The following is a 12,708-nucleotide window of genomic DNA, read 5'->3' as shown; positions in this document are numbered from 1 at the left end:
AACGCCGAAAACAGAAAGAAGTGCCCAAAAGAGGTTGGTCGCCTCGACTAAACCAACCCAGAAGCTTCTCGAGAGCAAAAAGTTGTGTCGACGAGCAGAACAACAACATAGAAAAGAAAGGCCAATGTCACAGAGAGAAAAATGAAAGAGGCTAGAAAACAACATAAAATAGTTGCATGTAGCCTAAAGCAACAACAAATTCAGAAACAATGGAAACATAGATAAACATTGTTATCGCCCAGTAAGTTAAGAGAATTTTGGGGATACATAAATGGCCTAGCAAATACAACGTACGGCAAGGAGAATGTTGTACCGGCCTCTGTATGTGATACGCATGTAAAAAATTATATGTAGAGTCAGGCAAAACACAGTCTATCCATGCGGTCCCGCTGAAGAATTCCTTTGAAGACCTGGAGGATAGTCAGATGTTACTTACTAAGGTGGAGATAGTGAGGATATAGAAAAGTACCCAGAGAGATGGGCGACAGGGCCTAATGGCCTACCCGGGATAATCTTTAAAGAAGACCGAACCTTTTGGGCTCCATTGATGCTTCATCTGTTAATCAAATGTCTTGCCATATCTATCATACCAGAAATTTGGAAGAGCTCGATCCTCCATCCAATACACAAAAAGGGGATCCCACTTGGCTTGAAAATTACAGGCTAATCGCCCTACTGGATGTGTGTCAAAACCTTTGCCAAAGTGCTTCTACAAGAACTAGAACAATGGATAGATGATAAGAGAATCATTTCGACCTACCAGACAGGGTTTTGACCGAACGCCTCTACCATGGACAATGTTATTGCCCTCCCTTACCTGAAATTTAAAGCCTGTGAAACAAATACTCCTCCTTTGTATGCTTTGTAGACTACAGTGCGGCATTTGACAGTATGACTGTAACATCCTATGGTAAAAAATGCCAGGATGGGGCATACTCGGACAACTGCTTGCAGCAATAACAGCGCTATACAAGAACACCTGGGTGAGGATCACGATAACACAATCACATGCCACGGCACTGATCCTCACCAACAGAGGACTCAAGCAGGGATTCATACTTGCCCCTACACTATTCAATCTGTATACAGCAGACCTTGGGGAAGAACTATTTATTGAAAGGCAAAATGTTCCCACTCATATAGGGTGGACGAAAGTTACAATAATACAATACGAGTTGGCTGATGGATTCGGGAAAACAGACATTGCTGGTGTAGGCACTAGCAGGAAAAGCTGCAAAAACTACATACACCCTATCAAAATTAGATCACAAATTAAACAGTCACTCTGCTGAGGCAATTTGAAGAGCCATTGGGGCCAAATTAGTGCGTACAATAAATTATGGCCACCTTGCTTACCCAGGAAGGTTAACTGAGACATTGGAGCGCTGCCGCATAGCCTCTACAAGAAAATATTCTGCATGCTAAATAACACTCGGCGCACCCTAACCTGGTTAGATTTCAATCTAGTAAGCATGGATATAGAGTGTAAAAAAGATATAATCAAACTCTACCTGCTCGTGACCCTGACCTGCTCGCGGATCAGGTCGCTCCCCACGCCACACGGCTCCTCCTGTGAGCGTGTGCCTTTGACCCCGCTGCTGCGGCTGCCATGAGTTAGCCCCTGGTGTGCCCCCTGTGCTGCCTGCCGGCATCGTGACTGACTGACTGGTCTGCTGATTGTGTGCGTGTACTGTTTTAATTGTGCTTTCTTTTCAGGTTAGTGTTAGCGCTCCTTAGCGCTTATCTTGTGTCCTTCGCTCCTTGCCGCTACCCGCTTCCCGCCGTTGCTCCCCTGCGGCCCCGCCCACTTTTGCCTTCTGTTTCCCACCCCGCCGCTGCCCCCCTGCGGCCCGCCCCCTTTTTCTTCTGTATCCCGCCCATTGGCCGCCCCGCTCCCGCCTCCCAGCTGCTCCTCCCTCCCACTTAGCCTTTTATGGAGGACGCCGCGCGGCAGTGAGTGTGACCCTGACCTGCTCGCGGATCAGGTCGCTCCCCACGCCGCACGGCATCTCCTGTCAGCGTGTGCCTTTGACCCCGCTGCTGCCTCCGCCGTGAGTTTGCCCCTGGTGTGCCCCCCAGTGCTGCCTGCCGGCATCGTGACTGACTGACTGGTCTGCTGATTGTGTGCGTGTACTGTTTTAATCGTGCTTTCTTTTCAGGTTAGTGTTAGCGCTCCTTAGCGCTTCTCTTGTGTCCTTCGCTCCTTGCCGATACCCGCTTCCCGCCGCTGCCCCTCTGCGGCCCCGCCCCCTTTCCCTTCTGTATCCGGCCCATTGGCCGCCCCGCTCCCACCTCCCAGCTGCTCCTCCCTCCCACTTAGCCTTTTATGGAGGACGCCGTGTGGCAGTGAGTGTGACCCTGACCTGCTCGCGGATCAGGTCACTCCACACGCCACACGGCTCCTCCTGTGAGCATGTGCCTTTGACCCCGCTGCTGCCGCCGCCGTGAGTTCGCCCCTAGTGTGCCCCCCTGTGCTGCCTGCCTGCATCGTGCCTGACTGACTGGTCTGCTGATTGTGTGCGTGTACTGTTTTAATTGTGCTTTCTTTTTAGGTTAGTGTTAGCGCTCCTTCGCGCTTATCTTGCTTCCTTCGCTCCTTGCCGCTACCCGCTTCCCGCCGCTGCTCCCCTGCGGCCCGCCCACTTTTGACTTCTGTTTCCTGGCCCGCCGCTGCCCCCCTAAGGCCCCGCCCCCTTTTCCTTTTGTATCCCGCCCATTGGCCGCCCCGCTCCCGCCTCCCAGCTGCTTCTCCCTCCCACTTAGCCTTTTATGGAGACGCCGCACGGAAGCGCAGCGGATGCGCGCAGCGGGCGTGCCGCTGGCGCGCCAAAGGCACACCAAAGGCAAGCCCGTCTGCGCCCGTCCGCGCCTAGACCGCGCCCTGCACCAGGACTCCTGGATCCCGCGCCCCCCACAACACCAGACTGCAATACAACGCCAACACCCTCCTCGCTCTCAACACCGGCTGGGACCGCCGCTGCTTCCAGGCCGCCCCGAAACGGACCCATGGACCCTTCTCCTGCCACACCTGCAACTTGTCCTGCGACAGAACCACCAAGCCTCCAAGGACCGGACCCAACCACCTCCGCTGCATACTCCTTAACACCCGCTCCGCACGCAAACACGCCGTCGAGCTTTGGGACCTACTCGACACAACGGCCCCAGACGTAGCATTCCTGACCGAGACCTGGTGGAACGAATCCTCGGCACCGGACATCGCCATAGCCATCCCGGACGGCTACAAGATCACCCGCAGGGATCCCGCAAACGGAATCGGAGGAGGAATAGCCATCGTCCACAAAGCCACACTCAAGGTCCACACCCTCGCAGACGACTCTCTGAACTCCGCCGAACATCTCCACTTCCGGATCCACACCAACACCACTCTCAGAGGAACACTCATCTACAGACCTCCCGGACCCCGGGCCCTGTTCAGCGACTCCATCGCCGACCTCGCCAGCACCCACGCACTCGCCTCCATGGACTACGTCCTCCTCGGGGACCTGAACTACCACCTCGAAAACAACAACGACAGCAACTCCACCACCCTGATCGACAACCTCGCCAAACTCGGCCTCCGACAACTCGTCACCGAACCCACCCACGCCACCAGCCACACGCTCAACCCCATCTTCTCCACAAGCACCCGCGTTGCCTTCAACCACACCACCGAACTCCACTGGATCAACCACCACTGCATCCACTTCACATTCAAGAAGGCAACCACACACCACCACACTCAACAACTACCTCGCCGCTGCTGGTGCAAAATCACAGAGAACCAACTGACCTCCACCCTCGCACTGGACCCTCCAACTGACCCCACTGACCCCGACACTGCCGCCCGAAACCTCAGACAGTGGATCGAAGACTGCGCCAACACTCTCACCCCGCTAAAGAAGCCCTCCATCAACCACTCCAGCAAGAAAGCCACCTGGTTCACCAAGGAACTCCAGACCTCCAAACACACATGCCGGATGCTAGAGAAAAAATGGCTCCAAGACCGCACGTCAGACAACCACTCCGCCCACAGGGACGCCATTCGCAGACACCACCAACTCATCAGAACAACCAAGAGATTCTCCTTCAAAACCCGACTGGACAACAACGCACACGACTGCAAAGAGCTCTTCAGCATCGTCAAGGAATTCTCCAACCCCAACGACATCCCGCCCTCGCAAGAACTGTGTAACTCTCTGGCCACTTTCTTCCCCCGCAAGATCATAGACATCCACGACAGCTTCAACGCACCACCAGCCCCAACCACGACTGATCCCACCCCGAACACCACCTGCACCAACCAGCTGACATCATGGGCCCACGTCAACGACGACGAGACACGAAAGATTATGAACTCCATCCACTCTGGATCACCAACAGACCCCTGCCCACACCACGTGTTCAACAAAGCGGACGCAATCATCGCACCCCAACTACGGAAGGTCATCAACAACTCCTTCGACTCAGCGAAATTCCCGGAAAGCTGGAAGCACGCCGAAATAAACGCCCTCGTCAAGAAGCACAAGGCGGACCCCAACGACCTCTAGAACTTCCGCCCCATCTCCCTGCTCCCCTTCCCGGCGAAGGTCATTGAGAAATCGCCAACATACAGCTGACCCGCCACCTCGAGGACAACAACATCCTAGACCCATCGCAATCCGGATTCAGACGGAACCACAGCACCGAGATAGCCCTCATCGCCGCCACAGACGACATCCGACACCAACTAGACAACGGCGAAACCTCAGCCCTCATCCTCCTGGACCTGTCAGCCGCCTTCGACACGGTATGCCACTGCACACTAAGAATATGCCTCCAAGAAGCCGGAATCCGGGAAAAAGCCCTAGACTGGACCACCTCCTTCCTCTCCGAGAGAACCCAGAGGGTCCGCCTCCCACCTCACCGTTCCAAAGCTACCAACCTCATCTGTGGCGTACCCCAGGGATCATACCTCAGCCCGACGTTGTTCAACATCTACATGGCCCCCCCGCACAAGTGGCCCGCCAACATGACCTGAACATCATCTCCTACGCCGACGACACCCAGCTCATCCTCTCCCTCACCAAGGATCCTCGCACCGCCAAAACCAACCTCCACGAGGGAATGAAGGCCGTCGCCGACTGGATGAGGAGCAGCCGTCTGAAGCTGAACTCAGACAAGACGGAAGTCCTCATCCTCGGTCCCACCCCGTCTGCCTGGGACGACTCCTGGTGGCTGACCACACTGGGAACAGCACCGACACCCACCGACCATGCACGCAACCTAGGAGTCATCCTCGACTCCTCCCTCTTCATGGCCAAGCAAGTCAGCGCCGTCTCCTCCTCCTGCTACAACACCCTCCGCATGCTTCGCAGGATCTACAAGTGGATCCCGGTCGAAACCAGAAGAACTGTGACCCAAGCCCTCGTCAGCAGCCGGCTGGACTACGGCAACGCACTCTACACGGGGATCCCGACCAAACACCTACAACGACTACAACGCATCCAGAACGCATCTCCCCGCCTGATCCTCAACCTCCCCTGACACAGCCACATCACCCCCACCTCAGAGATCTTCACTGGCTTCCCGTCGACAAGAGGATCACCTTCAAGCTCCTCACCCACGCCCACAAAGCACTCCACAACTCCGGACCAGCCTACCTGAACAACAGACTCAACTTCTACACCCCCGACCGCCAGCTCCGCTCCGCCAGCCTCGCCCTCGCCAACGTCCCACGAATCCAGCGTACCACCTCCGGAGGCAGATCCTTCTCTTTCCTCGCGGCCAAGACCTGGAAAACCCTCCCCACCCACTTGCGGCAGACCCAGGACCTACTCACCTTCAGGAAGCTCCTCAAGACCTGGCTCTTTGAGAAAATAGCAGCAGCCCCCTCCCCCCCTCGCAGCGCCTTGAGACCCTCACGGGTAAGTAGTGCGCTCTACAAGTTCTGTGATTGATTACCTCCAGGTGACCTGGGCCGATCCTGAGTTCCTGAGGGGTGCCCTTAAGGCTATGTTATTAGATAAGAAAAGCACTTGGGCGAAATACCTTGACTCAGCTAAATCAATGCTAAATATGGATCCAGTGCACTTGACAGACCTCCCAATCACTTAAGCACAACTAAAGAAGAAATTACACACACCAGGAAGGTCACAAGGAAACTGGACATAAATCAAGCAAAAAACATCAGAGGTGCAAAGGAGCTTGCAGCATCACATGAAGCTTTCCTCTGTCAACCATACCAGAGAGCAGCTATTGGAAAATATGCGTTTAAGAATATCTTAGCAGTTACTCTCCTAATAACGCCTATAAAAGAATACAGAGCACACTGGGAGAACTAGGCTGAGGTACAGGAGCAATGTAGGCAGTGTCAATATCACTCCGAATCGGTTGCTGTTGTGTAAGCCTAATACAACAGAGACAAAGGTACTTAAGGCCAATCTTTGTGCAGCATTAGACAAGACAAGAACATTAAAGGAGGCTTTATCGCTCATCTATACCTCAGTAATTGCAAAGGAGCTAGCACAGTTTGGCAAATTCTTCTCAGAATCTGGTAGGCTTCTACGAAAGGTTGGACAAATAATGAGGGCTGCCTGTAAGAGGACTACTGCTGTTTTTGGCCTTCGAACAGTTGACACCTGATAAAATGTTAGGGATAAAAAGGGAGGCCGTTACTTCTTCGGCCCAACTTGGACTTTATCCTCGGATCTTGCTGACCAGGATGAACCCTCTTTTAAAAAATATTTTAAAGTGTTCTTTATTTGCATTTACCCAAGTACAGTCCTATTCATCTTGACTCAATCAACTTGCACAGGTGTAGTCCGGTCCAGCTAAGATCACAGAAGTGGACGAAACACTAAACGAGCTTACTGAACCTCCAACTCAGTACGATACAATGCCACTTGCTTTAATGTTGTACAACATGGACTGAACTCACAATGAAATTCAGGCTATCAGTGCAAAGTTTCACGTGCACAGTTTGCACAGTTGCTCATTTGCACACGTTTTTATCTCAAACCAGTTAAGTTTGCATATGTCACTCTGGTACTATCTCACACAGCACTTGACTGAATTACATAATAAAATGTGTATCTGTGATTTATCTATGTTTGCACTATCTTTGTACCAGGAATTTTAACTGACTTAATTCTCTAAATAAACTATTAAACTACTAATAATCTCACATATTTCCATTAACTGCCAGTGTTTGAACATTACAACAGAAGCACAGGGCCCGTGCCGAAAATCATGTAATGAGATTTGCAAAAGATAACAGAATAAAGGGACTTTGTTATCACTAGACAAAGCACTGCCTGAACCAAATGAATTCTACGAAGATGGCATTTCTTTATATTATTGATGAGATGAATACATTACATATATGGGTTTTTTCTGAGCAGGGGGTAAATGGGAGTGAGGGTGCCAAGTCAGGCTGTGGGGTGAAGACAGTGTCCAGAATCTGGACAGGCTGATACCTGGATGGGGGATCAATGAATGTCCCCCTATGCAGTGGGAGGGGCTGGCAAGGACCTGGTCGGGCTGGCCTGTGCTGGTGCCCTCTTCATGTGCTCAAACTGTCATTTCCATTTCTGCCTGGTAAAATAGGGCCCAGTGTTCCCATACCCACTATTCCTGGGCATGGGAACACTGGGACACATAGATCAGGTGGAGTGATATCCCCAGGAGATACTGCTTGCAATAAGGCTCTTAAGCTGGGCTTTCTATGCAGATTGTTTCCTGGTCATCACTGCTATGAAAGTTATTAATTATGGTGGTTGAAAATACCAGGGCCATTACTACATTGTATTCTAGAAACATCACTCACTATGGGAATTTGTTTTTAATTAAAAAAAAAGGAAATGAGACAGCCAGCATTACAGCCAGCATTACAATTACAGTGAAAGTGATCTTGCTGTGTAGGTTTGAGCATAATAGACAAAACGTCCCCACCAGAGATCTTTAAATATGCCAGCCTTGCCTCTGCGTGTCTGGCAGAGTTGAGGCCTCCGATGCTTGGCAGCAGGGACATGAGCAGAGTGTGCATGAGCAGAATGGGCAATCGCTCAGGGTCCTCATCTTTAAAGGGGCCCCTCAGTCTCACCTTTATCTATTTCATTACGTAAGCCTTTCTCCTCTTTTCCTACCTCTAACTCTTTCTTCCTTTGTGAAGATTATGTTAAGGATTTTGGCGTACATGCTTTAAAGGGAAAACCGGTCGCAAACTGACAGATTCTTAGAATCTGCGACTGGTATTTTTCCATTTGGGATGCATCCTCCCAAATGAAAAAATCGCAAATTGCAATTGCATTTAAGGAATCACAAATTGCGATGCCTTGAATGCAATGCAAGATCGTATTTAAAATAGCGATTTCGCTATTAGGGTCTGCTAAATACAGAAAAACTGATGGTATTTAGCAACATTTTTGAAAAATGCATTTTTCAAAGTACCAGGGTAGACATACACATGCCCTTAGGGCATGTGTGTGCGCAACATGGGTGCACATATCAATTTCAGGGGTGCAACAAGGTGTCCTTTCGGCACCCTTGCACCCTTGAAATTGCATGCGCCATATGCGAGTATCCATTGTGTACTCACAAATTGTACATGCAATTTCCTATTCATTCCTATGGGTCTATAGGTCCATAGGAATGAATGGGAATCCATTCCTTAATTGTGACGCGCAATTTGCGAGTCGCAATTAAGGAATGTTTAGGAATTGCTATTTTTTTTGCGTTTCCTACATGCATAGTCTAATTAAGGAATCGCAAAAGCCTAACTAGATGCATGTGCCCCTTTATGCCCTAAACAAGGAATATTTCATTTTTTTTTACATAATTACCTTCTATTTGTTGCAACCTATTGGCCATATGAACAGAAAGCATTTTCACCCTTATAAGGACAGGGCATTCCCAGATTTCACATTACTGGTAGAGCTGGAAATGGGTCAAAATGCTATGCCTCTCCAGGTGAGGTGTTATTTTTCCTCCTTTTTTCCTCTTTCTATGTGTGCTGCATTCAGAAAGAGGAAAGTGCCTCAGAGGATTGCTTTTGTGCAGGACGGTGTCCTTTCCTCTACAAAAACAAGGCCTGATTACAAGGCAGGCACCCTTGCAACATGGCACAAAGGTGCCTGCGTTGGCGCTAGGCAGCCAAAAGGGCACCAGTGCAAGGAAAGGACAGTAACACGAGGTATAATGATCACTACGGCACATTCCTGCTCTTTCATGGAATGCAGCAAGGTGGTTTGCTGGGCTGTGTGAAAGTTTGTTCAATGTGGCCTAAAGTTCTGAAAAGAAATGCTGAAGATCAGGAAAAGTTCTAGTGCAAGTGGCCCAAACCTGTTAGGCTCACATTCTTTTGAGTGCGTCTGGCGTTGAAATGACCAATGTTCTGAGCGGTGTTCCTTAATCGTGTTCTCTTGCATTCGACCACCATCAGTCATTTGGGAATTTAAACCTAAACCTAAAAGTCAACAAGACAGATCTCTAGTGCTGTACCTACATTAATGGGCAATATCCTGAACCCTGTGCCTCAGCTCTAGTCCACATCCGGATGCTCTACATCTGAACTCTGAGCCTCCTGACCCTGGCTGATGAAGGCACTACACAATGCATGTTAACCACCAGTAGGTTGATTCAGTCATTAACTGGAACATCTTTCTAGAGTTTTCACTGGTCACAGGTTTAACCCAGAAATGGCTGTTGCTGCAGCAAATAGAGTGAGATGTAATGTAATGTGACACTTACCTTTATAAACCGGCCTACAAATTCGAGAGCATCCGTATGGGCAGCACAATTCGTTTTCTTTGCAATTATCACATTGAATATCGCAGGTGGTTACTGTTCCTGGAGGCACGTCGTCAGGTGGGCATGTTCCTGCTATAAAACAGAATAATTGTTTCACAATGCAACCTAAACTTTATAACCAGAGTCTTTCTCTTATTCTGGGCCCCTACCTGTTCTCAACCCTGGAGTCCACTTTTATTTGTGGCCCCTGTGACCACTTGTCTTCTGTTTCTTACTGAGATGAAGTGCCTATCCAGTGGTGCCTTAGAATCTCTCTCTGCCCTGTAACTTCCTGGGCTCTCTACTGTGATTCTTCAGGCTTCTCCTTGGTCATATGACTCCTCAGACTTCTCATCTAGCAGTGTGCAGCACCCTTGTATATTCTGTGCTTCTTGTGTGACTCCTCATGGCCCTCCTCTGCTCTGCAAGTCCTCAGAGCATCTCCCCATGCAGGAAATTGTCTAGGCCTTTCCTGTCCTGTAAATCTCAAGGCTCGGTCACCACAAGCGCCCAGGGCATTTCTCCTGTATGTCATGACTCACATCGGCCTCATCTGTGAGTCCAGAGGGCTCTTCCCTGCACTTGACATTCATGGGCCGTTCACCGTACTCTGCCAATTCAGCTCTACACTCTGTTTTATGACTCTTAACCCTATTTTCACAATGTGGTATTACTTGTCGCCCTCAATACCTTTATGCCTTTTCAGCTCATATGACCTCTCACCTCGACTCGGACCATGGCTCCTCCTCTGCCTTGTACGTTGGGCCTGGTCTGCAACTACCTAGTCACCTCCCTGTTCTGTGTTTTTACTTCTACTTTCTGTCATGTCACTACCAAAGGTCTTGGTCTCTGAGTCTTATTGGACATTCCACCTTTTGTGACTCTTTAGACTCCTCCCAGTCACTTGACTCTTCCTGGATTACATTACCAATTTATGACATTTAATAACCAACTGATAAAAGGCAGCAGTGACAACTTATCAGAATGACTTAAAATCACTATGTTTATTTTGCCGGAGATGCAAAAAAGCTACATACACATAAAAGGAATGGAAAGGGAAATTATGTAGATTACCAGTGGATTTCATGAAAAGACAGAATCATCCACTGAAAGAACAAGAGTTCAGTGCTGCTCTTCTAACGTAGGATTTGGAAATGGCTGTTCAAATGTGTGCACCTCTTTGAGCCCCTCGCTTCAGTAGCCATTAAACCAGGGAGGTGGATGTAGTTTGCCTTCCACATAGGAGCACATTAGGAGGGTGCTCCTAGGCAGTAAATAGGAAGTGGCCATCAGGTCTGCCTATTCACCAACATTCTGTGACCAGACAAAGGTGGAATTTGCTAAAGTTGCAAAGACGCTAATTAGAACATTGAAGATATCACTGGAAATTACTTCACATGACCTTTGGCCTGATGACAACATCATAGGAAATCACAATATTGCCATGGGACTCGGATCAGAAAAAATGAGTTGTATTACTGAATATCGACCCCCAAAATATTGCAGTACTAGAATATCAAGGACAGAATATCGAAGGACAAAATAGCAACAGGTAAGTGCATATAGGGAAGTATAGATTTACTATTTCTAACTCCACATCTGTGTGCCTTGAAGATACATATCACCAGGGTCCATCTATTGTCTCATATGCTGATGACACCCAGCTTCTTTTCACATGTGGAAAAGATATGGACTTCAACGGAGATCGTATTAAAAGCTGTTTGGGTGCGGTTTTTACCTGGTTCCAATGCAACCAGCTTAAATGCAACTCGAATAAATCCGAGGTTCTTTTTTTCGGTTGTCCTCCTGATCCCTGTTGGATGTCCTGGTGGCCGGCGGATATGTTTTCCCCTTCCGCTGTGGCCTCAGTGGCTAAAAATCTCGGTGTTAAGATGAACAACCGTCTTACTTTTAAACCACAGATTATGAGCCTGGTTGGTCAATGCTTTGGGATTCTAAAAATGCTTAGAAAATGTCTCCCTTTCCTATCCATTGCCCATAGGAAAATTACGGTGCAGGCCATGATAGGATCTAGGCTGGACTATGCCAATGTCCTTTATCTGTGTCTCCCGAAGCTCCTTCTCTCACGCCTACAGGTAGTGCAGAACTCGGCCGCTCGGGCAATCTTTGGCCTCAGCCACCGTTCCCATGCTACGGGAGTGTTGCAGTCTCTTCACTGGCTGCCAATTCAGAGGCGCATTGAATTCAAGGTGCTCACTATGGCATTTAAGGCCCTTTATGGCACTGGTCCCCTCTATTTGAGGAAGAGGATTGGTTTTCATCTGCCTGCCAGAGCCCTGCGTTCTGCGTCACTGTCTCTCACCACGGTCCCGGTAATTAGGCGTGCCCGGATCGGGGGCGGTCTTTTAAATATCTTGCGCCCCGGTCCTGGAATGCCCTCCCACTGTCCCTAAGAAAGAGTGAGAGCTTGATGGCCTTCAGAAAGAAGCTCAAAACATGGCTGTTTGGCCAATAAGTCTTTTCTCCCCTGTTGGAGCTCTACGGTTATGGGTCTGATAGCGCCGGGACACTCTGCCTGAGTAGCTGAGCGCTTAACAAAACCCCAGATAACATAACATAACATAACAGGGTCCATCTATGTGGAGTTAGATATTGAAACTAGACTCACTTAGGTGTCGATATTTTATTTTGGACATTTTGTATCGATATTTTGTCTCATCGATATTCTGGTGTCTATATTTAGGGTGCGTAAAAACAAAATGTCCGTAGCCACTGACCTAGATTACATCATCAGTTATAAATTACATAAATGGATATCTTTTGTGTTCTGTGGCCAGTTCTAATTTCCCTAACACATCCCTGCATCTGCAAGAATTGAACACAGGCCTGTGCAGTGTCAGCTAGTAACTGTGGCAGCACCTGTGAGGAATGCATCTTAGAACTTTAATCCGGCTTTCAGAGACTTCTGGGTTCCAGTTGTAA

The sequence above is a fragment of the Triturus cristatus genome, chromosome 7 (assembly GCF_964204655.1).
Source record: "Triturus cristatus chromosome 7, aTriCri1.1, whole genome shotgun sequence".
Classification (NCBI taxonomy): domain Eukaryota; kingdom Metazoa; phylum Chordata; class Amphibia; order Caudata; family Salamandridae; genus Triturus; species Triturus cristatus.
This window is presented reverse-complemented; position numbering follows the sequence as displayed.